Source organism: Balaenoptera acutorostrata, chromosome 20, assembly GCF_949987535.1.
Source record: "Balaenoptera acutorostrata chromosome 20, mBalAcu1.1, whole genome shotgun sequence".
Lineage (NCBI taxonomy): Eukaryota > Metazoa > Chordata > Mammalia > Artiodactyla > Balaenopteridae > Balaenoptera > Balaenoptera acutorostrata.
The window spans coordinates 25,443,130-25,464,201 of record NC_080083.1 but is presented as its reverse complement, the minus strand read 5'-3'; the positions used below and the strand labels follow the sequence as shown (position 1 = coordinate 25,464,201).

At 46.5% G+C, this 21,072-nt stretch overlaps 1 protein-coding gene across 4 annotated transcripts in view; it reads left to right on the top strand.

The window, feature by feature from the left end:
* The first annotated feature begins 653 nt into the window (after window positions 1-653).
* YPEL2 (yippee like 2) overlaps window positions 654-21,072 on the top strand; it is a 64,865-nt gene continuing 44,446 nt past the window's right edge. The window contains exons 1-2 of one of the 4 annotated variants that reach the window (XM_028168568.2): window positions 1,191-1,432; window positions 17,990-18,063. The gene's annotated coding sequence lies outside the window, so the exon portion shown is untranslated. Of the gene's footprint in view, window positions 798-1,190; window positions 1,433-15,150; window positions 15,322-17,989; window positions 18,064-21,072 lie in introns of those variants that run through there. The other 3 variants (XM_057537021.1, XM_007190292.3, XM_007190290.3) reach the window with 3 other exon arrangements.

The window sequence follows — 21,072 nt, the reverse complement described above, 5'->3', positions numbered from 1 at the left end:
AATTTGAATGCAAAATATATTCACTGAATCAAATATCTATCTATCTATCTATCTCCGACCAGGGATCAAACCCATGCCCCCTGCATTGGGAGCGCAGTCTTAACCCCTGGACCGTCCGGGAAGTCCCCGAATCAAATATATTTTAAAGACTACCCGGTGGAGTTGTGGTGAAGTTTGAGCCACCTGGGGATCTACCCTGGTACCATTCTCCATTTATGTGCAAACCAGTGCGGAAGGGGGCTGAAGTCAGCAGCACCCCCAGAAGCATGTCACGTTCTGACAGCAGCTCAATAAAACATCGCATTTCCTACCGCTCTCTGAGAAACTGCAGAACTAACAGTGGCCAACTAAAAAGGCTGGGTTGCTCTCTGCCCCTGATCCCTGGCAGCATTCTTTCTCAAACTGACCTGTTTTCTTGCTGGGAGGCTGCCCCACTCCACCCACCTGGTGCCTCCCTAGATTTCCTGACTGCCCTGGTCTTATTTTTTAACCTTCTCTTCCTTGAAAAGCACCACTCTACTGACCCAGAACGTGGGCGCCTCCCCTACGATCACTGACCATCCTACTCTCCGAGGCGAATCATTTCTCTTTAAAAGCCTTGGAAAATCAGCAGCAGTTGGGGGCTAGGTACCTTCCAATTCCTGTAATGCCTCGTTCCTACTTTTAATTCGCCAAATTTGAGCAGAGCAGAGAGAAAAGGGGAAATGCCTTGCTTCTGAGTAGGTCCTGGCTGGGCCCCGTCGGGCTGGCACTGTCTTATTTAATGCAACTGCCCCGGTTCCCGAGAGCTTCCTCAGGTAACTTAGACTCTTGAGTTAGGGATACCTAAGGTGGGAGGAGGGAGTTAGAGAGTAGAAGAAGCACTATAAAGCTTCCCCTCTCCTTACCCCGGGTTCTGGATATCCCAGCCTTGAATCGGGGACAAACTCCAAACCCAAATAGACGGTCTCCTCCCGGGCGCCGAGAGCCTACCCATCCTCATCACCCTTTCTCCCTCTTCCTCCGGCCAGGTGCCCTGCTTGGCCAGGCTCCGCTGGCTGAGCCTCATAGGGCCTGAACCGGGACTCGCCACACTCCCCTCACCCAAACCCGGCCAGGGCCGAGAGGTGGGGGGGTGGGAGGTAGGGGAAGCAGGGGGCGGAGTTCCGTCCTTCGCTGATTGGCTCAAGACGGATGGGCTGCGGCCGGGCCCAGCCAACCCGCGGCGTGTTGCTATGTGCTGAGCCGAGGGGATAGGCGCGGGGGCGCGTCCGTCACCAGGCAGCCCCCGGCCCCGACCCGGAGGGATGCGGAGTGGCGGCAGGGGCAGTGGCGGAGACTGTGGCTTTAAGAGCGCGCCCAGAGCCCGGGATCCGGCCGGGCGGTCCTTTGCTGCTGCGCACCCCCGCGGAGCCAAGCTCAGAGCTGGCCTGACCGGGCAGCCTGCTGCCGGGTAAGCAGACGCGAGCACTGCGCGAGCCGGGCGTGCGTGGGCGTGGGGCGCGCTGTCAGCGCGGGCGCCCGACCCCCGTCACTGGGCGCAGGTCCCGTGGTCCCTGCGGCCCGGCTCCCCCAGAGCGCGCAGCACCCTCTGCCCGGCGCGGCCGAGGCGGGGTCCGGTGGGGGGTCACCCTGGGGGCCGCGGGCACAGGGGGCGGGGAGCGGGCCGCCGGGGCCACGTGACCGGTTTGTTTACAAACACTGCCGGGGCCCTGGCGGCGGCCCGCGGCGGGAGCCGAGAAGGCACGGGTTCCCGGGTCGGGGGCCGGGGGCCTGTGCGAGGAGCGGGGCTAGTCGGGCGCGCGCGGTTTGGCGGGGCGGTAGGGGGGTGACCTGGAGACCTGGTCGCTGCTTCTTCCTGAGCATAGTTCCCGTGGGTTCGGAGTCTGTGGGGGGCAGGGTGGGAGCTTCGGGCGTTTTCTGTCCCCGGTGTCGCTGGGTGTCCGCTGGAGACACTGGGTCCGGGGCCGCCGCCCTCGGTGCCCCCGCCTTTGGGGGACTGGCTGCCCTCAAGACTCCGAGGAGCGCTTGGCCGGCCCTGGGCCGAGGTAACCGCAGCCGAGTTCCTGCCTGGCCGCTTCCCGGCGCCTCCCCAGTGCCCTTGCCAAAGGGGTGGGCGCGAGTTCACTCCTGCCCGACGGAATTAAGGGGCCTCTCCAGCGAGTACCTCTCGGGAACTTGCGCTGAGGGGCAGCGCCGATCTCTCACTGCTTCCAGTTCACCCTCCTTGGCCGCTGACTTCCTCTGGGTGTCTTTACCCAAGTGGTGGCTTTTCTCTCGTTGGCGGGTGGGGGGAACCACCTGTTCTTTTGGACCCAGCCCAGGAGACTGCCACCTCTGACTTCACTCTCAGCTTACGAGAGCTTACAAAGCCAAGTGAGTGAGTGTCCTCCGTTTTTTTCTGTTATGTAGCTGACCCTCCCGCAGTCCCGCGGCTGTGAATGGCACGGGAAAACGCTCCTGGGCTTCGCTGGGTTTTTTGCTCTCTGGCCTCCTTGTCAGTTTGCTCTCCTCGGGTCTTGAGGCTCTTTTCAGTAAGTCCTTGCTTCTGGTGAGTCTGAAAGCTAACAACACAATTAGCTACCATCTTTTTCCCTTGCCCTTCCTCCCATGTTCCTCTCTTCTGGTCCGGCAAGATGTGCAAGATGGGACTCCCTGTCCTAGAGTATTGGGCAAGAAGGGAAGCTGTCTGATTGCCTGTGCCCCACTTGCTCCCAGAACATTAGCCATGCAAGGAACCTAGGGGACTGAGAGGTTACGCGACTTGCCCAAGGCAACTCATGTCGCTGGTTCTGGGGTGAGACTTGACCATTCACCCTTTCCTGACTTTCCTTTGACCTAGTCACTGCCACAGGACTGCAAAGATGGGTTGAACCTGACTTCTGTCTATCCCTTATACTGAGACTGAGCCTCCCCTGAACCCCCTACTCCCCCCCATGGGGAACATTTTAATTCCTCTAAACTGTGACTATGAGTGGCTACAGGTTCTTTACCAAGGAACAGGTCCAGCCTGAGGAGAGTTGTGCAAATTTCTCTTTGGCACCTTTCCTTATCCCCAGCTCCATGGTAAGGGACTCAGGCAGGAGCAGAGTGTCAGCCTTGGGCTCATCCCCCTCCTCAGTTTGGCTTTGCCTTATCAATTTAGGATTTGATAACAGCCTTTCTGTCTTGATATCTTGTGCTTGAACTAAACTCCAGAAGCTTGGAATTAGGGGTGAAAAATGAAAATAAACGCATGTGCAAGAATATCGTTTTCCTTTTTCCCTCTAGGATAGTGGTTTTCAAACTCTGAGTGGGATCCACAGTGAGGAATACATTTTACATCCCTGCACAGAGGTCCACAAGTGCATCAGTTCCCAGAAACAATGCCTGACTACCTGCAGTGTGTTCTATTTATAATTTTTTCTACTTACTTAAAAAAAAAACAACTGCTGGTCATGACTCATTAATTTGGTTTCTTGACCAAACGGGTCACGGCCCACAGTTGAAGAAACATTGCTGTAGAGCAGAGGTCCTCAAACTTAAATGTGCATAAAGATGACCCGGGTAGTGTTTAAAAGTGCAGTTTGTAAGTCCAGTCTGGAGATGTTTATTCTCAGTGGGGCACATTTTTAATAAATGGGCCATGAGGTTGTGAGACAGGTGGTTGATAAGAAACCGTGAACTAGTGGGAACTGGGGTCAATGAACAATGAAAGGCATTAACTTAGATATGAAGAGTGCAAAGCCTTAGTCAGATATGTGCGCCATACTCTATGCAAACCCAGGATCACTCATCTGTCACACTAGCCCAGGCTAGTCTAAGGGTATAGTGTTGTTTGATTTCAGCTGTCATGAGGCATTGGCCCTAAGAGATAGCCTCCCTTCCCTCCCCACATCACTCCGCTCCAGCCCGCTTGAGGGCTGCTGTTCATCTTTCTATACCACTGGATGTTTCTAGGTGTGTGGGGTTGGGGTCATGAGTAGTGCTGTTGAGCCTGCTGTATTAGTCACAGATTTATGTGAATTTTCACTATTTTAATGGTTTTGAGTCAATGACACAGTCATTGTGCCTGGGACATTAACAGTTTGGGCAGCAGAAAAGGTTGATTTTAATATCTGGGTATTCCAGGCTGTGTAATCTAGGGGAAGGGCAGACTGGTGATTTTATTTTTGTTAGGCGTGGGGAGGGGAGCCAGGGGCTTGTCTGTCAACAGTTAATAAGAAGAGGTGCAAGCTTCCCCACCTCCTTGCCTGCTTCAGCCCTGGTTCTTTCCTCTGTAACAGCTCAGCTCCTGTGTGCAGGTGGGTCTTGTTAGTATTCTGGTTTCTGATGCTGTTACCTCTGTCTCTACTTTCAAGCATAAACATACACACACCTGATGCTTCCACATGTTGTATGTTTCCCTCTTAGTTATTGTGTCCAAACATGTTGGTAAAAGAAATTTCCTTGAATCTATCAAAGCTGCAATTTAGCTTCAAAAAGAACTCTAAATTATCCAAATTCAAATTCAACTGTGGTCCCTCCTGCCAAGGGTATGCCTTATATGGGAACACTAACTGTAGGATTGTTGAAATTAACTTGAATAATGTTCAGTTTGGTCAAGCAGCTCACATTAACGTTTAGTTTTGAGCCTATGGAAAAAAAAAGGAAACAACAAAAGGATGGCATATCCTAGGATAGGAAAAGCAGGTAGGATTCAAATTGAGGTCTGGATCAATTTTCTTTGTGAATTATCTTGGCATTTCCCTAGGGTCTGTCAACCAAACCACTAGTTGCTCTGGCAGTTGCATTCCCTTAGCATGATGAGGTGGTATAAAGCTCTGGAAAAGGAAGTGTCTTTTTGAATTTTAGCATCCAATGATGGAAAGCCAGGGCCTACAGGCTAAAGGGATTCTGTTAATAGTTGATAGTTTAGTGATATTATCCCTAACAAAAGGTGATTCTGCACCTACCTGAATTTCCCTGGGAGCTATGAGTATAGCCCTGGAGGTTTATGAAGTAAATAGGATTATGCCACTCCCATGTTTACAGCTTTCACATTGCCCTTCAGAAATAATCCACCCCCTTTCCCTGCAGGCATTGCCGACCTCTCCCCCTGTCCCAACTTCGCCCACCCCAGCTTCTACCAGTCTTCACCTGGTCTATTCTGCTTCAGTCCAGCTCCACCTGTGCTAGCCTTCCTGAGGTTTCTAAAACATGTAAGGTTTGTTTTTGTCCCTGGGCCTTTCTACTGGTAGTCACTGGTCTCCAGATTTTTTGCATGATTGGCTTCCTACACTTGGGTCTCAGAGAGCCCCTCCCTGACCTGTTATCTAGAACAGTCCTCCATCCCTGCCCCTCAGCCTTTCTTAATCCCCTTAATTTTTTTTTTTTCAAAGCACTTTAATACCCTCTGGAAATGCATTGTCTACTTGATGGCTGGATTGGAAGCCCCTCTGTCTTGCTCACTGCTGACCGTGCCTAGCAGGGAGTAGCACAGGATAAATATCTAACTGTTGGTGGAATGAATGAATGACCAAGAGAGCCAAGGTTTAGAGTCTTTAAGAGTAAGAAATAATACTTTATTTTCAAGAGAAGAGGAGGAAAAGAAGTTTTCTCTCTCTTTTCCTAGGAATTCCTGTTCCCTTGGAATTACTTTCTTTTGAGATTTCTGCTTTTCACAATAGTTTTCATCCTTTTATTTTTTTTATGGGTTGCCAAAGTCTCTAAAAGCTCCATTGTTATTTTGTTGTTGTTAATAACTCTTGCCTCCCCTACAAGCCTTATTCTAGGCTTCACTGTTCTCCTGACAAACAAGCATTTCTATCAGTAATCACATTTCATTAATACTAGGCACTATAAGTAGAGCTAAGAGCCTTGGCTTTGGAACCAGAAAGATCTGAATAATTAGCTCTGTGACCTAGGACAATTTGCTAAAATTCTCGACATCTCTGTTCCTTGTTTGTAAAATGGGACTAATAATAGTTACTATCACACAGGATTGATGGGAAGATTAAATGAGAGAATGCACAGGAACCCAGACACAGAGCCTGGCACATAAGCGCTTGGTATTAGCTATTAATAACAAGACTAATATTAATAGTTAGATTCCCTCTCTCACTGGCAGGAATTCCCTATCCGTTGATTTGGGAGTGGGCAGTAAGAGGGGGAAAACTCCCAAATTTTAAATTAGTGTAAGTAAATGGAGACCAAAAATGTCACTTAGATTTATCAGAACTGGAATGGAATTTAGAAGTCATCTAATTGCACCCTGCTAGCCAACTCTTTTTTTTTTTTTTTTTTTTTTTTTTTTTAAAGATTTATTTTTTTATTGATTAATTGATTGATTGATTGCTATGTTGGGTCTTCGTTTCTGTGCTAGGGCTTTCTCTAGTTGTGGCAAGTGGGGGCCACTCTTCATCGCGGTGCGGGGACCGCTCTTCATCGCGGTGCGCGGGCCTTTCACTATCGCGGCCCCTCCCGTTGCGGGGCACAGGCTCCAGACGCGCAGGCTCAGTAATTGTGGCTCACGGGCCCAGCCGCTCTGCGGCATGTGGGATCTTCCCAGACCAGGGCTCGAACCCGTGTCCCCTGCATTATTGGCAGGCAGATTCTCAACCACTGCGCCACCAGGGAAGCCCCCTGCTACCCAACTCTTAATAAACATCCATGTGGAAGAAATAATATTTATAGAAGTGTTTGGAAGAATATGTTGTCTACCTGGTCTTAGTTTTATCCTTGAATTAAGCCGGGCCTACTGAAAGCTGCATACTTGGGCCATGTTAGCTCAGCCCCTCCAGAATTGTTTTCACTGAGATGAACTTGGGTGTCCTGCCCTTTGCTTTATGGAGGGACGCTGTCCAAAATAGGTTTATATAACTTGCTACTACATTTCTTATAAGAATTTATATTGTTGAAGACTTAAGCTACAACTTCACTTAATGTCTCTGTTAAGTTAATCAGAGAAATTGCTTTCAGAACCCAGTGTTAGGAAAAGCTTTGCCTCTCCCAAGGAACTGGCATGATTTTTCTTTGTGGACAATTGGATATAACTGATCATATTTCTCTTTTTTGCTTTGGCTGCCAGGAAGCAGAGAAACAAATTTGTGGCTTGACTTTAGTAACTGTCGGGCCCTGCATCCCAATTTTTTCCAGCGTTAACCTTATAATTTTATTTTCCCTACTTTCAAGTTAATGGTTTATAACTCTCTATTAATTAGATATATGCTGGATTGGGTATTAAAATCCATTTTAGGTGTTACATTTTAGAGATATAGACATTGAGGCTCAAACAGGCAAAAAGGACTTGCTTAGGACAGAACTAATTTGGGCAAAGCACAGACTGTAAACCATATCTTTTATTTCTCAGGTCCAAGGCTCTTACTACTCCTGTACATTCTGGAAAAGTACCAACTCCTGACTTAAACTCTAAATAACCCGTAACGTCTCAATACTAGGCAAAGCCTACCTTCCCTCTGTGATGGGACAAAGCAACATCTGCCAATGAGGTGTGGCACTGCCACTCGCATTCCTGTTTCCTGGCTGGGTCAGCAGCGCTGAGCTCTCCTGTCTCCTGAGTTGCAGGGCAGTCAGCCCTCCCCCCTGGTCTTGAGAATGTAGTATGTCCAGACTTAGTGGGTTTTGTGTGAAATTAGATTGCCTGCTCAGAATGAAATTAGCCTCTAGTGTCTGGAGTTCCCTTGGCTATTTCTTGCCATGAAAGGAAGACTTGATATCCAGATGGCATATGGATGCCACTGAGGCTCCAACAGGGTCTGCTGGGTGTGAACAGTGGTTGAGTTTGGTTGGGCAGAAGAAAGTGGTTTTATTCTATCTGATATGAAATGTAGTTATAGGAAATATTGACCTGCCTAATGATTTGTTTTGTTTTCCCATGGTGTTCTGGGTGGGAGTACCTGGGGCAAGAGAGCATAGGCTTGGAACATATCCTGCCTGAGTCAGGAAAAATTTTTTTTTTTAAGTTTTTAATTATTTATTTATTTATTTTTTGGCTGTGTTGGGTCTTCGTTTCTGTGCGAGGGCTTTCTCTAGTTGTGGCGAGTGGGGGCCACTCTTCATCGCGGTGCGCGGGCCTCTCACTATCGCGGCCTCTCTTGTTGTGGAGCACAGGCTCCAGACGCGCAGGCTCAGTAGTTGTGGCTCACGGGCCTAGTTGCTCAGAGGCATGTGGGATCTTCCCAGACCAGGGCTTGAACCCATGTCCCCTGCATTGGCAGGCAGATTCTCAACCACTGCGCCACCAAGGAAGCCCCAAGTCAGGAAAATTTTGATTCCTATTTTGAGATAGAGAAGAGGAACCTCTGGCCTGGGGCTGAAACTCAACCTTTTATTTTATTTTATTTTTGTTTTCTTTTATTTTTCCTGGGTATTCATCATTCAACAGATAATAAGACCTTCGGGAGAAAAAGGTAAGTTATAATATGGCCCCTGCCCCTAAGAGCATATCCTCAAATCGGAGTGATTAAGACATCTATGTCAGTAACCTGAGTACAAGGTAGAAAGAGTTTAAGGTCATTACAGAGATACAGAAAGAAGGGTAGGCATTTTGGAGATGGGGCTGGGAAGAATGAAGAGGATTTAAACAGGCAGAAACACGCCAGGGGAAACAGTGTGTGCAAAGGCACCGAGGTAATGACATGACAGGTAATGTATGAGGAATGCTCAGGAGGCATATGAGATGCAGGAAGGAGATATTGCTTGGGCTACCATCGCTACAGTTTAGAGGCGCTCCACAGATGTGGACTGTGACTTAACGTTCACGGTAGAACTCTGGAGGATGCAGGCTAGCTGACATAGATAATAGGCATCCTCAAAAGTGAGACTATCCCTAGGGATTCTCAAACCTGGTTGCCTTAAGAATTCCTGGCCCAGCCAAAAGCCTATAAAATCAGAATTTAATACCTACACTCCCCCCAACCCCAATTTCCCAGGTTTTCCTAATGCAGACCACCCCACACATGTCTGAGGTTTGGAAATCACTAAGGTAGTTGCTCTCCCTGGCAGATACCAACTACTAAACATCCTTAACCTTTGACCTCCTTTCCCTTAGTTTCTATTTTTGCCTCTTCCTTTTCTTTTGTTTGTATGTTCCTGTGTGTCATCCATTATATTTGTTTTCCCTTTATCTCTTCTTTTATCACCATTTTGGTCTTTGTCTGTTGGGGGTCCCTACCTAAGGTGACCCACCACCAAATGGACCATAAAAGTAGAAATGAATTCTCTTTCAGCATTTGCTCTGCTAATGGTATAAACATGTGTATTATGTAAATGTAAATTAGATAGGGCTTTTGGTTAGTTTTGCTTACATGATTCTTAATTTGTTTTCTTTAGGATTTGAGGGAAAAAGTATCCCCGAAAGTGACTGCAGCCTTAAAGCTAAATATCCCATTAACATGAAGAGATGATAAGAACTGAAAACTAGCTTTTTCTTGTGCCTAATCTGTTGTCCCACCTTCTGGTTCAGGTTATTTCGTTCCCTCATTTGTTTTCTCAGGTTTCTGCAATTAAAAGTTGATGCATTGAGCCAACCCTGACAGCCTGAAGATGTTTTAAGAGAACTTGACATCTTTGTTTTGCATTGTAATTAATTGACTTAGACTCTCCCTCTGGGAGATATTCTGCTTGTTTTAGAGGGCTCAAGTACCAAGGATGCACATCTTCAGACCCCTCTCTGTCATGTCTTGGTTGAAGGATCCCCTGGGGGGTGGAGGTTGAGGGGGGCTGTTCCCAGGGTCCCAGTTATGGTACTTTCTAGTAGAGTGACCTTGGGCAAATTGCTTAACTCCTCTTGAGCTTTTTCCTCATCTTTCAAATAGGAGTTATCATAATAATGCCTGCCTCTCTGGGTTGTTGTGAGGATTGAGATAATGCATATCAAGTACTTGGCCCCTTATGGGCCCATAGTACGAAATTAATAAATTGTAGAGTCCTGGAGGCTTACTGACAGTTGCTGAAGGGCCTCAGATGACTCTCCCTATCTCCTCCCCTCCTTTCCCACCCTCCTTCAACCAACACTTTCTGAGCTCTTAGTGCCAGTGGGGCTTTGGGCTAGCTATGATGGATGATTAACCAGACATGGTCTCTGGCTGTGGTCAGGAACGGCACACAATCTAGTGGGAAGATTGACCCATAAACTACTAGCTTTGTGGAGGTTTCTAAATTATATGAAAAAGCTGCACTGGCAATGTGCATGGCTCCCCTTAGTGTGCCAGGCCTGAAAGGAAAAGAAGCTGTCTTTCTTGTTAAAATCTATCTCCCATTCCCATAATAGGAGAAATCCAGAAATTTGCTCTAGAATCAGTCTGTCTTCCCCACCCTATTCCTTTTCCGCTGCTTCAATAAATGGCAACGCTAGATGACAGTTTAATTCTTAGAACAACATGCATCCATCTCTGGGTTGGTGATGGCTGGGACTTTGGACATACAACAGGCATCCTTTTGAAAGTGCCTCTGCCCTTTTCTTCTCTTGAGTTTTAAGTTCAATTTCCAAATTCCAATCGTGGAAAGGCAGGGAGCCCAGCCACAGATGTGAGAGTCTAGAGTTTTGGATTTATTTGAAATGGGAGATTAAAGTGAGAAAGCCAAAGGCATGCTGACAGCTGAACAATAGAATTGTATTGGCAGATTTGGGATGGATGGTTTGTCATTAATTGGGGCCCCAGCTGTGCCCTCGGGGAGCAGCAGTTAAAGAGAAATCAAGGTCACACAGTGCCCATATTCCAAAAGACATGCATTTAGTCAGTAAATAATATTGGATATTTGAGTGTGTGGGACACAGATGACAATCAAATAATCATCTCAATAAAACTACAACTGTGAAAAGTACTATGGCTCTGGAATTGGGGACCTGACTTAGTGGGCGTTGGAGGAGGCTAAAGGGAGGGTTCCCTGGTGAAGTAACCTGAAGACTGGCCATCTCTTACTCTGCTTTTCAAGACGTTGTTTTCTTTCTTTTTTTTTTTTTTTAATCAGTCATCAATTTTATACACATCACTGTATACATGTCAATCCCAATCGCCCAATTCAGCACACCACCATCCCCACCCCAACGCAGTTTTCCCCCTTGGTGTCCATACATTTGCTCTCTACATCTGTAAGACGTTGTTTTCTTGATAGATCTTCTAAATGGCTGTTTTTACATTACAGTTCAAGTGTAGCCTTGTCTGTAGGCTACACTTTGGGTCCCAGATCAGGGGAAGAAAGTATTCGCTTTGTTTTAACCAGGGTTATCATGTCTGACCATGGCCAAATACAAAATGCAGGACTGACGCCGAGGGCGGCAGTCTCTGGGGGCTGCAGGAAAGGGTGGATCTGGTTTCTTTGAAATGTGGAGCAGAGGCAGGATCGAGGGACCCCTTCCCTCTTAGTCTGCACCAAGTCTGCCACTGCATTTTCCCTGGCTCAGTCTTGCCTAGAACAGCAGCTCAGACTGCCGTGGGGGGTTTGTGGGGATCAACCTGGAACGGTTTCTCTAGGGGTCCAGAAGCCACTGCCAGCCTGGGCAGGGTCCCTCGGGAAGCTGCCCTAGGTGACACACAGAAATGGTGGGAAGGGCCAGGTGAGACCGAATGGGAAATATTTCTGCCATCAGACAGCAGCTGGGTAAAACCATCAGAGGTTCTTGTGGTGTGGCCCATCGGAGATATGGCTCCACAGTCCTGAGTTGCAGACTCTACCTGACAGCCCAAGTAAGTTTACATCATAAGAGTTTGCTAGTTTTCAAACTTTGTGGAGCATTAATGGTGTGTGAGTCCCGTGTAATGCTCAGAATTCAATATTTTAAGTTGTACTGGATAGTGGCAAAGTAAGGAGACTAAAAATATCAGCTTTACAGGGCAGCACAGTGCCGGTGATGGTCATTCATTTTACTCAGTTAATTAACATTTATCAAGAATCTCCAATGTGCTGGATACTAGGAGTCCTGGGGACCCAAGGCGGGTAAAGACTGGACTTCTGACTGCAGGAATTTTCCAGTCTGGGAGACACACAACAATGGTGTGTTAAAGTGCCATTCCAGAGAATAGTTTTTTGCATGCTGGAAGAAGGGGTTCCCCAGCTCTGCTTAGGGTCTTATTTGAGCTGGATATTAAAGGATGAGCAGGCATTTACTGGGCAGAGAAGACAGGTTAAGGCTTTGCAGGAGGCTGAAATAACTTGAGAAAAGTTAGTGAACGAGCTTGGTCAGCTGGGGAAGCAGGTTTGGAGTGAGGTGGGAAGGTGATGAGAAGATAAGGAGAATTGGGCCCAGGTTCTCGGTGCCACCTAACGGGTTGGACCTTGTCCTGTAGGCTGCTAGGAAGCCACTGGAGGCTTTGAAACATGAGAGAGATGTGGTCAGATTGTGCTGTATAAATAGAATTCTAGAATGGGCTGGAGAGGTAAGAGCTGAGTCAGGGAGACCAGTTTAGGAGGTTCAGGATGAGAGAGGACGGGGCTCACACAATGTGCTGGCTGTGACTGGGGATGGCAACGGGAGGGTGGATTGAGAGGCACAACCAACTGTCTAGGGGACAGATGGAGTGTGACATAGAAGGGAGAGAGAATAAAGGGTGTTTCCTGCTTGGGCAGCTGGGCCTTCAGGAGGAAGGAACAGAACGGGGGTGAAGGGGATAGGATCGGAGGAAGGGAAAAGATGGTGCTGGCTTTGGGAGTTTGAAGTGCCTTCCTAGGAGCCAGAAAGAGGCCCCCTTTAGAAAAGAATCCAGGGTTCAGGAGCAGGAGACAGAGATGTTTAGAAGACTTGGGTATGGGTGAGAATGCTGGGGGCGGGGAGCACTTAGGCATATGGTGGAAGCACCTCGAAGGAGGAGGAGGATGGAAGAGCAGCCAGGGAGATTGAGCCTCAGTCAGAGACACAGAAGAACCCAGAGAGGCAAGATGAGGCCCATAAGGGAGAATTTCGGAGAAAAAACAGCCCATGAGAGAGCTGAATGCAGCACCAGGGCCAAATAGTGTTAGCATTCAAAAGTATTAGTGTTTGGACTTGGCATGTTGGAGGCTGCCCATATTTTTGTTACTCAAAAGCCTGGTTGTGATAAATGATATTCATGGAGCATTGCCAGAAGGCTCTGTAGCTCTTCCATTCCTCTGGAGAGTTGATATCACTGGATCCAGCCAGACCATCAGGATCTGGGTCCTTGGGCTGCCACGTCCTTGGGCTGCCCTGATTTGACCCCATGTAGAATCCCTTTTACTGAGTTGCCCTTTGGTGTTCATTACGCTGTCCGTTTTCATGGAGGGGCCTCTAAGAAAGTCTTGCAAGAGGGTTACATGGTGGGAAGGGCTGATGTGCGCTGGGGCTCTGTCCACTGGGTTGCTCATTGTCTCCTGTGACCACCCACAGGAGAAATAAATGTATCCTGAACAACCGAGATGCTTTTATTTCATAGGAAATACAAACCTTATAACTGCTGGTATTTTCTTTCCTGCCTTGGTTACTGGGGAGCTCAAAGCCAAATTTGCAGTTGAAATTCACTAAATATTAAGCAATTTAATAGCATGCATTTCTGTGTCCTAACCCTCCTTTTGTTCTTTTATTCTTCCTACTGTAATTTCTTAATCTATTTTAATAGTATAGTATTGTTTATGTTTTTGTAAGCCACCTTAAATCCTTTTTGGATCTTGGAGTTGTATAAGAAAAAGAAGGAAGCCATTGATGAACTTTAGCCAAGTGTCCTTGGTAATAAATCTTCAGACAGATCATTTTTGGTTGAAACTGTAGATACAACCCAAAGTGTTATCTGATCTCTTCCTAGCCAGCTAGCAACAGCTACTTCTATGTAATAAATAGTAAATTACATGCAAGTTTCAGAATGTTCAAGGGGAAGTGCCTCTTCTCTATGCCGTGTTCTAACAGATGTAAGCCTCATATGGGGGCCTCGCAGGCAGAGTGCTGAACTAAGGACCATGTGATAAATATATTGCTTTGCTAACAGATGTTGCAAAGCACTGTCCAGCCATATCCAAGTGGACTCTGCGAGACTGGCAGGTCCTGTGACCTCGCTGAAATCAAGGTCTTAACAGAATAAAGGTGGGTGGATGGGTACTCAGTTCTGGGGCAAGGTTCAGCTGGCAGAGACATCATTACAACATGAAATCAGGACTTCAGGAGCTGAAGGAATCCTAGAGATCATGTAGGATTATCATCTGACAGATAATCCCCCTGAAATCAAGACTAGGCCCTGTATCCAGCATAGAGATGAATGGTTGGTTTTGTTTATGAAAGAGAGTGGTTTCTCTTTTTTTTTTAATTAATTAATTAATTTTTATTTGTTGATTTTTGGCTGCGTTGGGTCTTCGTTGCCGCGTGCGGGCTTTCTCTAGTTGTGGCAAGCGGGGGCTACTCTTCGTTGTGGTGTGCGGGCTTCTCATTGCGGTGGCTTCTCTTGTTTTGGAGCTCAGGCTCTAGGTGCGCAGGCTTCAGTAGTTGTGGCATGCGGGCTCAATACTTGTGGCTCGCGGGCTCAAGAGCGCAGACTCAGTAGTTGTGGCGCACGGGCTTAGTCGCTCCACGGCATGTGGAATCTTCCTGAACCAGGGCTCGAACCCGTGTCCCCTGCATTGGCAGGCGGATTCTTAACCACTGTGTCACCAGGGAAGCCCGAGAGTGGTTTCTTGACTATCCAAACTGGTTTTTATTATCAACTGGATGGATTTGAAGTACCACCTGGGTCCAGAGCTGTAAAGTTGTTAACTATGAAGTGATAGCATTGCTTTCCCAGTACGTCTTGCACATCAGATCGTGGCAGTTTTGATAGCGGAGTTTCAGTAAAGTTTTCAATAGTGGCCTCATCCTGGGATTAGTAGAGTAAGTGCAGACTGCAGAGGTAACTTCCACTGCACTAAGTGATGGAGTGGTCTATTGTTTGGAATGATATTGGAATAATGTCAGATCCCCAGCTAAGCCACCAAAACCTACTAAAACCACAGTATACCTTTAAGTGGATTAATTTAGGCCTAACCCTCTAGCCACCATGAGTCAACCTGGCAGACAGGAGCACTGCTCATTTGGGTCTTGTGAACAGGAACAGTTCCCGCGCTTTTCCTCCCTTGCTGGTAAGGATGATCACAGCTAATCAAGGTTATTGAGTACTAATGTTGTGCCAGGTGCTATGCTGAATGCTTCACTTGCTTTATGTCATTTGATGCTTTTGTCTCCTCCATGAAGTAGGCACTGTTATTCCCTTTCAGGCAACTTGCCCAGTGGTGATGCAGCTAGTGAGAAGAACCAAAACAGAATCCAAGTCCATCTGTCTCTAATCCTGTCCTCCGCACCAGTGGACGACACCACCACCCACTTCTCTTTGTGGCAGCCCGGGGAAACTGGGTCTCTATGCTCCCTGGTCTGAGTCCAGGATTCTGGTGAGATTAGGAATGGGGAAGGAGGACTACCCTCTTGGGATAGGGGCTTTCCACAGCCATTCTGTCTCTTTGTTTTTTTCTGTCTCCAGTCCCAGAAATGGCTTACCTACCCCCTTTCCACTGTCACCTATTTATTGCCTCCAATCAGGGCTTCTCTCTTTGCTCCTGGAACAGACTACTCAGTCATTCTCCTACTCTCCTGTCCTTAAAGTCAGCATAAAGTCCTCTTCAGGCTTTCTAAGAGTTCCTACAATAAGTAAGAGATGGAGAAAGCTGGAAAATGGTTAAGCTGTTACCTCAACAGATATATATATATATATGTGTATGTATGTATATCTATATATAGAAATATTTACTATAGTATATTTTAACCTAGACCCTGTGAGTGTGAAAAATGGGCATGGATGCCAATGACAGGCCTTTTTTTTTTTTTTAATTTATTTATCATTTATTTATTATTTATTTTTTGGCTGTGTTGGGTCTTCGTTTCTGTGCGAGGGCTTTCTCTAGTTGTGGCAAGCGGGGGCCACTCTTCATCGCGATGCACGGGCCTCTCACTATCGTGGCCCCTCTTGTTGCGGAGCACAGGCTCCAGACGCGCAGGCTCAGTAATTGTGGCTCACGGGCCTAGTTGCTCCGCGGCATGTGGGATCTTCCCAGACCAGGGCTCGAACCCGTGTCCCCTGCATTGGCAGGCAGATTCTCAACCACTGCGCCACCAGGGAAGCCCCAATGACAGGCCTTTGATGAACATCCAGGACTTAAAAAAATCTTCTGTTGCCTAGAAGAACTGCAGTTATGGGCATCTCAGCACAGGATCTGAGTGGGGGCCATCGGGGAGAATAGGGTTCCATGGGGCCAGAGTCATTCTGCGTCCTGCCTCGTTACTGGCAGGGGGAAGGGAGGAGCCTCAATCATTTGTGCTGCCCACATGGATGAGTAGACTGGTCTAGTCAGCAGCCCAAGGGGAAGCAGGGGTAGTTCAGTCCAACAGTGGCCGCTACTGTGTGCTCTGTGCTGCCGAGTTCAGGGGGTACAGAAACAACTAAAATGTGGTCCCTACTCTTGGCACTTACCTCTAGTAAAGGATACAGAGGCAGAAAAGAATAATTTCAGTTTCAATAGGGTAAATGTTAAGATGGAGGTGAGCACAGAGGATGAGTCAATAAGTCCAATGCTGAGGGGATATTTGAGCTGAGTCTTTTTTTTTTTTTTTTTTTAAAGGGGTGACAACGTTTTTATAGCTACTTTATTTATTTATTTATTTATTTTTGGCTGTGTTGGGTCTTCGGTTCGTGCGAGGGCTTTCTCTAGTTACGGCAAGTGGGGGCCACTCTTCATCGCGGTGCAGGGACCGCTCTTCATCGCGGTGCGCGGGCCTTTCACTATCGCAGCCCCTCCCGTTGCGGGGCACAGGCTCCAGACGCGCAGGCTCAGTAGTTGTGGCTCACGGGCCCAGCTGCTCCGCGGCATGTGGGATCCTCCCAGACCAGGGCTCGAACCCGTGTCCCCTGCATTAGCAGGCAGATTCTCAACCACTGCGCCACCAGGGAAGCCCGAGCTGAGTCTTAATGGACAAGGGCCTGGTGAGGAGGTGGGAAGGATATGTCAGATGGAGGGAATGGCATCAACAAAACCATGGAAGGGTGAAATGCAGGTGTGGTGTATTCGGGGGAACTACAGAGAGTTTGGCTGGCAAATCTGAACACTTAGGGGACTGTTCCTGACACACAATAGACCCTTAAATGTCAGTTCGAAAAATGGAGTATATAGAGTATGAGAGATGAGTCTGAAGCCATTCATGGATGTCAATGGTTGTCAGCAATAATACACACTTGGAATTTATTGTGTGCTTACTACATGCCAGGTGCATATGCTGAGTACTGTATATGTATTAGCTTAGTTAATTCTCACAAGAGCCTTATGAGGTCAATATTAGTGTTCCTAGGTTTTGATGAGGAGAGCAAGGTCCAGAGAGGTTAAGTAAGTTGTTCAAGGTCACACGGCTAGAAAATTATAGAACTGAGATTTGAAACCCTCGGAGTCTGGTTTCAGAACCCGTCTTTTTTAAAAAATTGAGTTATAGTTAACGTACAATATTATATTAATTTCCTGTGTACAACATAGTGATTCAATATGTTTATACATTGTGAAATGATCACCACAATAAGACCTGTTACCATCCGTCACCATACAAAGTAATTACAGTATTGTTGACTGTATTCCCTATGTGTACATTTCATCCTCATGACATTTATTTTATAGCTGGAAGTTTGTACCTCACCTATTTCATTTGTCCCCCCACTCCTCTCCTCTCTGGCAACCACCAGTTTGTTCTCTGTATCTATGACTCTGTTTTATTATGTTGGTTTATTTGCTTTGTTCTTTAGACATGTAAGTGAAATCATATGGTATTTGTTTTTCTCTGACTTATTTTACCTTGCACAGTACCCTCCAGGTCCAACTGTGTAGCTGCAAATGGCAAGATTTCATTTGTTTCTATGGCTGAGTAATATTCCATTATATATATATATATACATACACCACATTCCTATTCATCTATCAATGGACACTTACACTGCTTCCATGTCTTGGCTATTGTAAATAGTGTTGCAATGAACATAGAGGTACATAGATCTTTTTGAATTAGTGTTTTTGTTTTCTTTAGTTAAATATCCAGAACCCATCTGCTTACCCACTGTCCCGTATTGCCTTTCTGAAGGACATGAAAATGATGACATGGTGAGATCTGCTTTTTTTTTTTTCCCCTCCTCCTTTAGTTTTCTTTCTTTCTTTCTTTCTTTCTTTCTTTCTTTCTTTCTTTCTTTCTTTCTTTCTTTCTTTTTCTTTCTTTCTTTCTCTTTCTTTCTTCCTTCCTTTCTTTCTTTCTTTCTTTCTTACGTTTTTATTGGAGTATAATTGCTTTACAATGGTGTGTTAGTTTCTGCTTTATAACAAAGTGAATCAGCTATACATATACATATATCCCCCTAACTCCTCCCTCTTGCGTCTCCCTCCCACCCTCCCTATCCCACCCCTCTAGGTGGTCACAAAACACCAAGCTGATCTCCCTGTGCTATGCAGCTGTTTCCCACTAGCTATCTGTTTTGCATTTGGTAGTGTATATATGTCCATGCCACTCTCTCACTTCGTCCCAGCTTACCCTTCCCCCTCCCTGTGTCCTCAAGTCCATTCTCTACGTCTGCGTCTTTATTCCTGTCCTGCCCCTAGGTTCTTCATGACCTTTTTTTTTTCTTAGATTCCATATATATGTGTTAGCATACGGCATTTGTTTTTCTCTTTCTGACTTACTTCACTCTGTATGACAGACTCTAGGGCATCCACCTCACTAGAAATAACTCAATTTCATTTCTTTTTATGGCTAATATTACACTGTATATATGTGCCACATCTTCTTTATCCATTCATCTGTCGACGGACACTTAGGTTGCTTCCATGTCCTGGCTATTGTAAATAGAGCTGCAATGAACATTGTGGTACATGACTCTTTTTGATTTACGGTTTTCTCAGGGTATATGCCCAGTAGTGGGATTGCTGGGTCGTATAGTAATTCTATTTTTAGCTTTTTAAGGAACCTCCATACTGTTCTCCATAGTGGCTGTATCAGTTTACATTCCCACCAACAGTGTATGAGGGTTCCCTTTTCTCCACACCCTCTCCAGCATTTATTGTTTGTGAGATCTGCTTTTTAAATACATAACAGTGGCTGAAATGCAGAGGGTGGATTTAAGGGGGAAAGGAGGCTCAGGGGCCTGCCAGGGCTGTGTGAATCAGAGACGCTGTGTTCCTGGCAGTGCTTTAGGGCCTTTGGGAGCATGGCCACTGGGGAAGCCGCCTCTTAGGGGGATACTCCTATGGTTCCTCCAGTGTCATGACCACCCTGTCTTACCTTGAGAGGAGAATTCTAGGTTTAGAGGAATGTCATCCCAACAGTACCATCTACCTTGCTTGAAGACAAGCTAGAGAGTCCTAATGGAAGTGGCAGGAAAACTATGTATGTCTCTGAACTCTTTGGCCTCCTTTTTCTTTTTCTTCTCTTTTTAAGTAGCAACGTATATTTTAAAAAATTCATTAGCCACTAAAAATAATAATAGCTACAATTTTGGTGTGTTTTGTGTGCCAGCACGGTGTATGTACTTACATCAATCTCATTTAATCCTCATCACCCTGTGTATGTTGGTCTTCTTAGAATTGGGGAAGCTGAGGGTGGTTGAATAACCTGCCAAAGTCACTCAGCTAGAACAGAGTAGAACTGGCTTCTGATTCCAGAGCCCACTTCTTTTCCAGACAGTCTTTACCTACCCTCCTCCAATACACCCCACAAAAACAGCAACACTGAGGCACATCTAGGGGTGGTCCTGTCTTGTGGCTGGAGGTGTCACTTCCCCTGGCGAGTTCTGCCTTCTCGGTTTCTGTGGCTCTGTGTGTGGCGGTACAATCTTGTTCCCACATCATTTTTCCAGTTCCTTCCTGACTTATCTGAGGAATTCGTACCTCCTACCCCTCCATCCTGGGGACACTCAGGAGGTTCTGTTTTGAGTTCCACCTGCAATTGTGGCTCCTCGTGGAAAAGGCCAGTCCGTGAGGTGGGACGGCCAGGTTTGCTGTGCACTCCCTATGCGTTTGGCTCTCAGAGTGGTGTATCGAAGGTCTTTGTTTTTAATCATAATAGTTCACATCTTTGCTTTCCATGCTGCCCAGCGGGAGCCAGCTGGAGGTGGTAGCAAATCTTCCTTTAATTTCCACTGTGATGGATTATTACTTCATTTAAAATGGTGTTTAATTTGTACACGTGCCCTGAGGCTTTAAAAAAGCGAGCTCATTTGATTATTGTTGGAAATCAATTTAGACTCCACAGTATGTTCAGCGGGTTGGACTCATGAAGCCCCATGGAGCCTGTGGCCCCATTAACAGGTACCAGAGTCCAAAAATTAGAATGTGGTGAGTTCTACAGCCCCATACCCTTAATTTCTTCCATTAAAAAAAAAAAAAAATCTGGTTCATCTTCCTTCCTAAAAACTGACTTCTTTTTTACTTCCTTTTTACAAACAGACTTCTTTTTAAAGAAGCAGCTTTTAATATTTTCGCTTAAGAGGGAAGAAGGCAGTAATAGGTGATTACTTTTCGGTCCCTAGCTCTCACCTTTTTTCTCTCACTCAGCCCGTTCTCTCCTTTATTCTCAGGCACAAGGAGCCCCTCTTGATCCTCCTTCACTTTGCTTTCCACTTTCCCTCTCTCATTCCTTCTTGATTGCCCTGTACCAGTGGAACAAGATTCATATTTCAGCAAGCCACTTTTTCTTTTCTTCCTTCTTGGGTAAGGAGTCACTTTTGTGGGTGCCTGTCAATTCCTAGGAAAGAGTGAGAAGAGCAGAATGACCACAGAGCAAAGTCCAAGGCCTGCAGCCTAGGCTCTCTGGGGCTTTTCTAGCACCAGGCAGCCTGGAATGTTGCTTGCATGGTCTCTTTTTCTCTTTTTAAGTTCTGAGCTGTGGTGTGCAATGAATGTGTTTGTATGTGACATACTCACATTTAATGCACACTATGAATGCTGATTTCTCCAAAGGTAGCTATGAATAAGTTTTGAGATTCACATTTGAAGCTGAGCATAACCAGAAACCCCTGCCGGTGAACTTTTTTTGGGTTTCCTGCAGAAGAGAAGTGAGAAAAGAAATAATTCTACTCTGGGGAAAGGCATAATTTAGAAGCCGTCTGCATGTGTAAGAAAACA